Consider the following 8098-nt stretch of genomic DNA (forward strand, 5'->3'; position numbering starts at 1 on the left):
GTGCCCCCCCCCCCCCCCTTTTTTGCGTGCTTTCCTTCCTTTTTGTTTCCATGTCTGCATTTGAATGAAGGAAATAGGTCAGTAGAACATTCTGTTATACAGATGTTGTTTATAGTGTGTGAGCACCCAAAACATGTCTACAGCATCCCATAGAGCCTTATTGATAAGACTGTTGCTCAAAGGAAACACTTAATGCGTGCATACAAATGATTTATGCAATTGTGATAGGTTTCTCTATAAAAGTGAAATTTTCACTGAAAACCTGAAAACATAAAGTGCGTACAAACGCATGCTATGACTTCTTTTCCATCTGGATGAATGCTTATGTGGTACAACGAAAGCTTCCAGGCAAAGCAATAAAAGTCATTCGGATGGCAACGTTTGGCTGTGCAGCCCTGAATTGAGCCCCATACAGTCAGGCAAAGATGGAAGGCTCCCTGCTGAGTTTGCTGTGTCAAGAGGCAGTGTAGCATCTAGCCGGCCCCTCCTGCACCCCCCTCTATCCTCCTCCCGCTGGCTCTGGGAGGTAGCCAGCAGTGCTATTGGAGGCTGGGGCGATAAGGCGTCCTGCTTTTTTCTCTCTGCTTCGTCCCCTAGAGGGCAATCACTTACCCTTTTGAAACCCTCCCCCACCCAGCCACCGTATTTTCCCCAGCTGGGGCTTAAGAAGTGTCTCTACTGATACAGAGAGAGGCAGCTAGAAATGCAGAGAGAAAGAAAGAGAAAAGGAGGCACACAGGGGGAAAGAAGACAAGCCTTGGGAGACAGAGGCAGTTTGAGAAAGAGAAATGCTAAGAGATAGAGGGGCCTTTCCGTCCTTAGAGGAGAGAGAGAGACAACCCCTTGTCTGTGTCTCTCATAGACAGAGATAGGGATGAAATGCTTTATCATGACCACCCTGTGCTTATTAAGCCTTATCAGATATACATGTTGGAGCAGAAGTCTCAAGAGGTTAGTGCACGCACCTGAATGTGTTACTGCCAGCGTGTTATTTTCTGATGGACCCAAAATGAGTGACATTGGATCTTTAGTGCAGACAGGGGTAGAAGAGGTTATTTCAAATGAGCTGATGTTGTGGTATCATATATATGTAGAATTTACAAAAGCACAGAGAATTATCCCTGTATGCATCACATGAAAGTCCTTTTCTATTTTGGATTGCACACATTTCCTCCTTGAATGCACACACTGTTTATTCTCATTGTATTGCTGTATTGTTATTTTTATTCTCATCGTTATTTTCTATTCCTGCTGCATGTTTAAACATACTCTGCCATTAAAGCTGGTTCTGATTCTGATGAATGTGAGTTCAGTGAGTGTGTATTCTGTTCTAATTCAACAACAATGTAGTGCTACCTGCAATATTGTGCTTGAAACTTCTTCTTTTTTTGGTGATTTGCCCCTTGCCTATTCACATCACATTCTAGTTCCCTCTAACCAGCCTTATCTTTTTGTATGATGGTTTCATGCTGGTTCATGAATCACAAGACTGCTTAATGATGAGCATGCGGGCTGGCTGTTCTGCTCATTAGCATGGCTCATTATTGGCTGTGAATGAGGTGCTGGTGTCAGCCCATACAGCCTATGAGTCATCTTAGGGAGGGTCTCATCGCCATCACACAGATGCACCAGTAATACACCCTCCCCCTCCTCCTACCCCACCCTGGCTGCCTCATTCAGTGACTGGTGATCAAAGCGAGAGAAGAGAGACAGAGTTGTGGGATCCTGTTTTCATTTTGACTCTACAGATTACATATGATTAAACAGTGACTATGCAGAGGGCTGTGTTATTACTGTGATTTCGTATACCATGTGCTTACCAATACCCTGAAGGTAGCTATTTTAATGCTTATTTGTTGCGTTTCATGTCACAGGAGAGGGCATTTTATTCCGGAGCGATGGAGTGTTGAATTAAGCGGTGGTTTTCATGTAGGAGCATTGAAAAATGGATTCAGGAGAAACAATTCCCTTTGCATTGCTTATCTAAAAGCCCCCAAAAGCAGCTGCTACTCCCACAAAGGGCCAGTGAAGCGTTAGATCAATACTAACCCGGATAGAGGCTATGCAGTGTTCAAAATGCATGGATCCATCTCCTCGGCATAGCCTTGAGACAGGTGTGGACTTCTGGATGTCACCATCTGATGGCTTCACAATGGGTAAAGGAGATTGTGTGAGGCGGGGGCTAAAAGGGGGTGGTGAGAAAAGAGAGGGTTGTTTTGGTAGTACATAAAAACGCAAATGAACTTTTCACTTGACAGACATATTCTTTAGTATCCGGTGTATTCAGGTTACTGTGTTTATTGCCATGCAGTGAATTGGTGTTTTTCTAGCCCATAGAGTGGAGTCACTTAATGGTAATCTGGTGCTATACACTGAATTTATGAAACAAGCTCCAGCAGTTTTTAAGTAGTATAAGGTAAATCTGCTCTTGTCTGTTTCCATAGAGACCTAAGTGTTTCTATCGAGACTGTGGCTGGAGGTGAAACCTAATATCAGTTTATACATCTGGAGATTTATAGTTTGTGCGCTCGTTTCCAGTTACCTCAAACCCTTTTTGTTGTCTTAACTCGTGAAATGATACTAAAACGAGCTATCTCAGCTGGCACAGCATTCGTTTCGCTGGCCGTCTGTCGCTACGGTCTCATTCCTCAGAGATCATGCTGTCTTCCTGTAACTCTCAAGATAAGAAGAGCTTTGACAATGAGGAGGATCTCACTGCAGTTTGGAAGTTGTTGTTTCACAACTGAAGTGTTTAGTTCCTCTAAGGCCATTTTATGTCCTGTTGTTGCTTTACATTCTCGACTCAGTGCAAATGTATCTCCAGGGTGTCAAGTTCTTTGTTGACTTCCTTGATGTGGCCTTTGTCTCTCAAGGTCTGATGCTTAGCAGATACTTGAGACTGGTGTATCTTGTCCTGAATGTAAACAGCTGATGCTTAAGTATAGTTCTGGAATGTTTGTTCACAGGGACCAAAGCCACTGGTACCCTGTGTATACTTCTACTTGCAATAACCCTCTTCTTATTTAAATGGGGCAAACATTCTTCCAAATTTATTCCATACATGCACTGAATTTTGCGGCACCAAATGGAAAAATTGCTCACAAATGTTATAACATTGTGTATGAACTGCTGACAGAGAAGAAATAAAAACACATTTCTAAATAAGTAACACTGCTATATATATATATTTAATCATACACAGTGCTGAAAAGTAAATAAAGTATTGTACTGAAGTGCAGAGTGGAGGTACTTGTACTTTACCTCTATTTTGCTTTATATGTCCTTTCAGCTCCATTGTAGAGTCAAATATTAAACTTTTATTTTTATTTTGTTTCAGTTACTTTGCAGTCACAGATGACTAAATAATACATTAAGCACTTGCATTAGCCACTTTGACCTGCTATATAACTTAAGTGCAACTTACATGTTCATGAACCTGTAATAATAGTTCAATAATCTAATGTATAATAATAAAAGAACATTCTGCACAACCAGCACTTTTACTTTGATGCTTCAGTTTAATTTGGCGGATATTCATGTTGTTAAGTAAAGAGTCTGTCTCCGCCACTGATGGTGTAACCAAACTCAACAACCTCTTCAGTAAATACTCCCTTTGCCACTCCAGCATGCATTAAACCCTGAGGGTGACTATAAACTTTCAGTGTAGCCAGTGTGAGACATGAAGATCGGTGTGGGTGTAGGACACAAGCAAATTCGTAACTGGATACTTTAAGGCAATTATTGCACTGAGGAATGTGAGAGAATGAGATTTTTTATTAGCTGGATACATTTAAACAGTCTCTGTACAAGCGACGACTGTTTGAACTGTGTAGGAAGTGTAAAGAATTTTTGTGTCTCAGTTCCTCTCCTCCTTCTCTCTCTCTCTCTCACTGCGCAGTACAGACACTGGCCCACTAGGAATCCACTATAGCCTGAAGGAGATGACATCATCTCGGAGCAACTCTGGCTTACACACTACAGTGTGTTCTACAATAATCATATTGCCCTGTCAGTCCGCATAAGCTCCGGCCATATCCTTTAATTATACACCAGCAACACTGAGGCAATGTTTACTGTAAGAGCCCGGTGTATCTAGTTTGTATAGCCCATTTGGTCTTGTGTTAATAAACTTGTGTGGAGGGAGACCCCTCCAGGCGTTCGCAGCTACTGTAATGAGAGTGTGTTTAGTCTGGAAACTGTGTAGGAATAATGCTGATGGATTGTATGGCTGCAGGTCAGCTCTTGCTCTCTCACACACTGGTCGAGAAGAAGGAGCAAGGGAAAGATTCATTTGTCTTAATGCACGGCAATCCGACATAAAGTTATTATTACCATGTAAATTCAGGCTAGATGAAAACTACACATCACTGCAGCAGAAAAACAAAATGCCCTAGTTTACTGTCTGTGTTTTGTTGGTAGAGTAGATCATCAGTGTAATTTAGTGTCTGTAGTCAAACTTAAAGCCAAAACACAATCAGTCTTAGAGAAATAGATCTGTTGATCATGTTTCACCCAAGCAGTTGATGTCTAAGAAGCATGGGACTCTTTCTATTGAAGCCATTCGGCTCTGATTCCCTGCCTGCCAGCCCAGACTTGCTTTCTCACAAGATAAGATAGTGTTGACTACAGGTCAGCCTGTGCAGCGACTGTGAGGGGCCTCTGCTGTGCTTAGTCATCCTCAGTTGCATCCTGTCCTCTGAAGTTTTAGTGGTTTATGATCTTTGCACCACCAGTTGAATAGTGACAGTTCAAAGCAGCATGACAAATTGAGACTCACAGCCAGCACTGTGTTAGGTCCTTAAGGTTTTATAATTATTGGGTAGAATAAACCAGAATTAAAATCAGGGACAGTTAGTTTTATTTTTCTCTTGATGGCTTCCTCAAATTCCTTTTGTTGATATTTAGGGTTAATTAATTATTGTAAACTGCCCGATACTAAAATAATGATTGCGCAATAGCACATAACCCAAAAGCTAGTGTACTGTATTTGCCACACACTGAGCTCTGTACAAGACCACATTCATTTTATTGCTGTTTTTGCGTTCCTGAACAACCACAGACATAGATTTTCAAAGGTAACTTCCTATAAAAGCAATTTTTATCCCTTAATTTGATTAGATTTGTTAAAACCAAATCTAAACAAAGAGTGCATATTGTACAAACCAGTGTAAGAATACTTTGGCATACTGGTCAATCATGAATGTGTATTGAACAGATGAATGAAAGTGATTTAGTCACAAGCTTCAGCATGGCTGGACAAAAACAGCATGGTGAAAATCAACCGCATCAATCAGGCTTTAACCTTGAAAACAAAGAAGAAGAAATGGACCCAAGGAGAAACAAACACCCGAAGCAAATCTGAGCATTCACTCTTGTTTGAACAGTGAGCAGATAAGATAGCTCAAAGTTATCAGCACAAGATGAATTCCCACAGGAACCCCCAGGAGGGGTTTCATCAATGTAGTGGGAGGGAGAAAATCAATCCCTCAAACCACATATGGTGACAAATAACCACCTAAAACTGAAGTGAATTAGTTGTACCCTCAGCAGCTTCATGTGGCCAAAAACCAGCATGTCTGAAAGGAAACAAAACAAAATGCAAAGGACTGTCATTCCTGCACAACGATAAAACAGCCCAAGTAAACATAACCATAATTATGTGGGCCAGAATGGGAACACTTTTTTTCCGAAGCTGTGAGGCCAGCTCTGGAGATCTTACACACCACTCTGAAATCAGATAGAATAGCATTTGGCATATTTTCCATATTTTCCACATTCATTCATTCAAGTGTATGGAGGAGGTCATTCCAATATCAACCTTTATTTGCTGACAGAATCACAAGTAAAGTTTTTCTCAAATATATGTATGTTCTGCCTGGAGAGACCAGCTGTGCCACAGAAAGGGGGAAAGCTTCAGTTGAGTCCTGTGACTTCCTTTTTACTTTGCATTACATATGCACATATAGACTGGTATTTTCCCCAGCATTCCCTCCATATCAGAACCTCAGTATGTGCTCTCCATATAGTGCCTCAATGACCTTTTCTTCATGTCTCTTAAGGATTTCTTAGACAGGCTTCAAGAAAGATTTTCATAAATGTCTCCTTTTGCAAATCCTCCATGGCCCTCTGTATGCACTGAGAGCTATCTCTGTCTTAACAGTAAAGGTCACTGGAGGACACTTAGGGATATGGAAGGGCTAAGCTGTGTGCCTGGGAGAGTGTTTAACAACTATCTAGAAATCGATAATAGAGGGTTTGGTAATGAGTGTGTCACATCACAGTCACAGACCAACTCATGTGGCAGAGCTCGGTGCCCTCATCAGACATTTCTTTAGGATGAACAATTTAAACGTCTGGCTTTTGGAAGTTCCAGATGATTGAGAAAAAAAAAAATCAACACTTCAAGTCAAGAGTTAGATATTAGGTCAGTAGACACAGACTCTCATACTTGATTGCATCTACGGTAGTACTGTGATTAGACACTGATTATGTTAATATGCATGTATGATTTTCTTTACTGATTATGTTATTGTATGGAAGTAGTCTAGTCTACTCAAAAAAGGAAGCAGGCCTTATACGTGCATATATAATATTAACATAGCTTTGATATTATCAACACAATGTCTCCCCTCTATTATTCCAGTCCTGTGGGGTCTTTTTAAAGTGGGTTTCAGTGTCAGTAGAAAAGCTCCGGATTACAAGATTAGAGCTGTAAGACAATTCATATAATGAACAAGAAAGCAAAGATTCAAGAAACATGGAAAGAATGAATTTAGTCATAAAAGTGTGAGCGGATTAGTTTTTCTCTTATTTCCAACATTTCCTCTTTGATATGTCCCTACACTGATCTCATTATAAGTGTCTCTCAAGCATACATGACAATTCTTTTTAACAAGGTAGAGTTTCCTGCTCCCTTTAAATTCACTGCCTTTTACACAAATGAGAACACAAGAGACGCTCCTCTGGAACAAACACGGGCTAACAAGGAAAACAGAATAGGGTTCAGCACTTTGATCATTTCACACCCAGACTAACAGAAATACTTTGTGTTCACTGTGACCATTGCAGTGTTTAATAGAATAATGACTTACAGTAAGATGCTTACAGTCGGTGCCCACAGCTTCCCTGGTGAAAAGTAGTAATAAAAATCTACGTTCAATAAATATATTTCTGTTTCATGTTTCTTTTTTTTTTTTAATCGTTCACTGTACAAGTCTTTACAGCGAATCAGTGCTGCAACTTTCAGGCGCAATGTTGTTTCTCATTTTTCACTTCAGGAGTTTTATTCCCCTTAAGATCAGCTATTGCCATAAAGAATTGTGATTGTGTTTTTATATCAATATCAAGCAAAACTGCACTTTTGCCATGGAAGTATTTGAAAATGGCAACTCATAAAACATTGTGTAGAGGAAATAACACATAACTAGTGTCTTGCTAATTGAGAGGAGCCATTATAGCATACTTTGAACGATGGTAGACTAAATTGTTTGCCAACAGAATATAAAGAGTTTATACTCTGTAACTGTGTTTTGTGTAAGAGCTGCCCTCCCTTTTCCTTTAACAAGAAATGTGAAAAACATCCTGAGGCCTTATTTTTGAACTAGTTTTATATAACAAGTTGATTGCATAAACAATACAATGGCTCTCTCTCCATTTTATATCATGCATGGTGATGTATGTAACTTTCAAAGTCACATTAGTGAAGGTGTCTCTAGTAGGCTTCAGTCTAACTGTCAAGAGATCACGACCTCCTACCATCTCTGGAGTAATCTGACCATTGCAGATACATACTGTGAAAGAACCTATGTACACCAGTACCTTAATCATGGCTAATCCTTGGTAACTAGACATGTCTTGGGGGGATATGAGATGGACTCATCACCTCAATTAGCAGTAGCAATCACTTTAAAACCCCATCATTAGGATCCCATAACCTTCCTGTCATTCACCGTAACTGCTGCAGCTTCTAGTTAGTACGCTTTTGCAATCTGTCACGTTTCTACACAACAGTAATGCTTACTCACACCTACAGTATAAGACAGACACATGCATGCACATAAGCAAACACACACACACACACACACACACACACCACAAA

This window comes from Monopterus albus, unplaced genomic scaffold (assembly GCF_001952655.1).
Source record: "Monopterus albus unplaced genomic scaffold, M_albus_1.0 scaffold13.1, whole genome shotgun sequence".
In the NCBI taxonomy this organism is placed as follows: domain Eukaryota; kingdom Metazoa; phylum Chordata; class Actinopteri; order Synbranchiformes; family Synbranchidae; genus Monopterus; species Monopterus albus.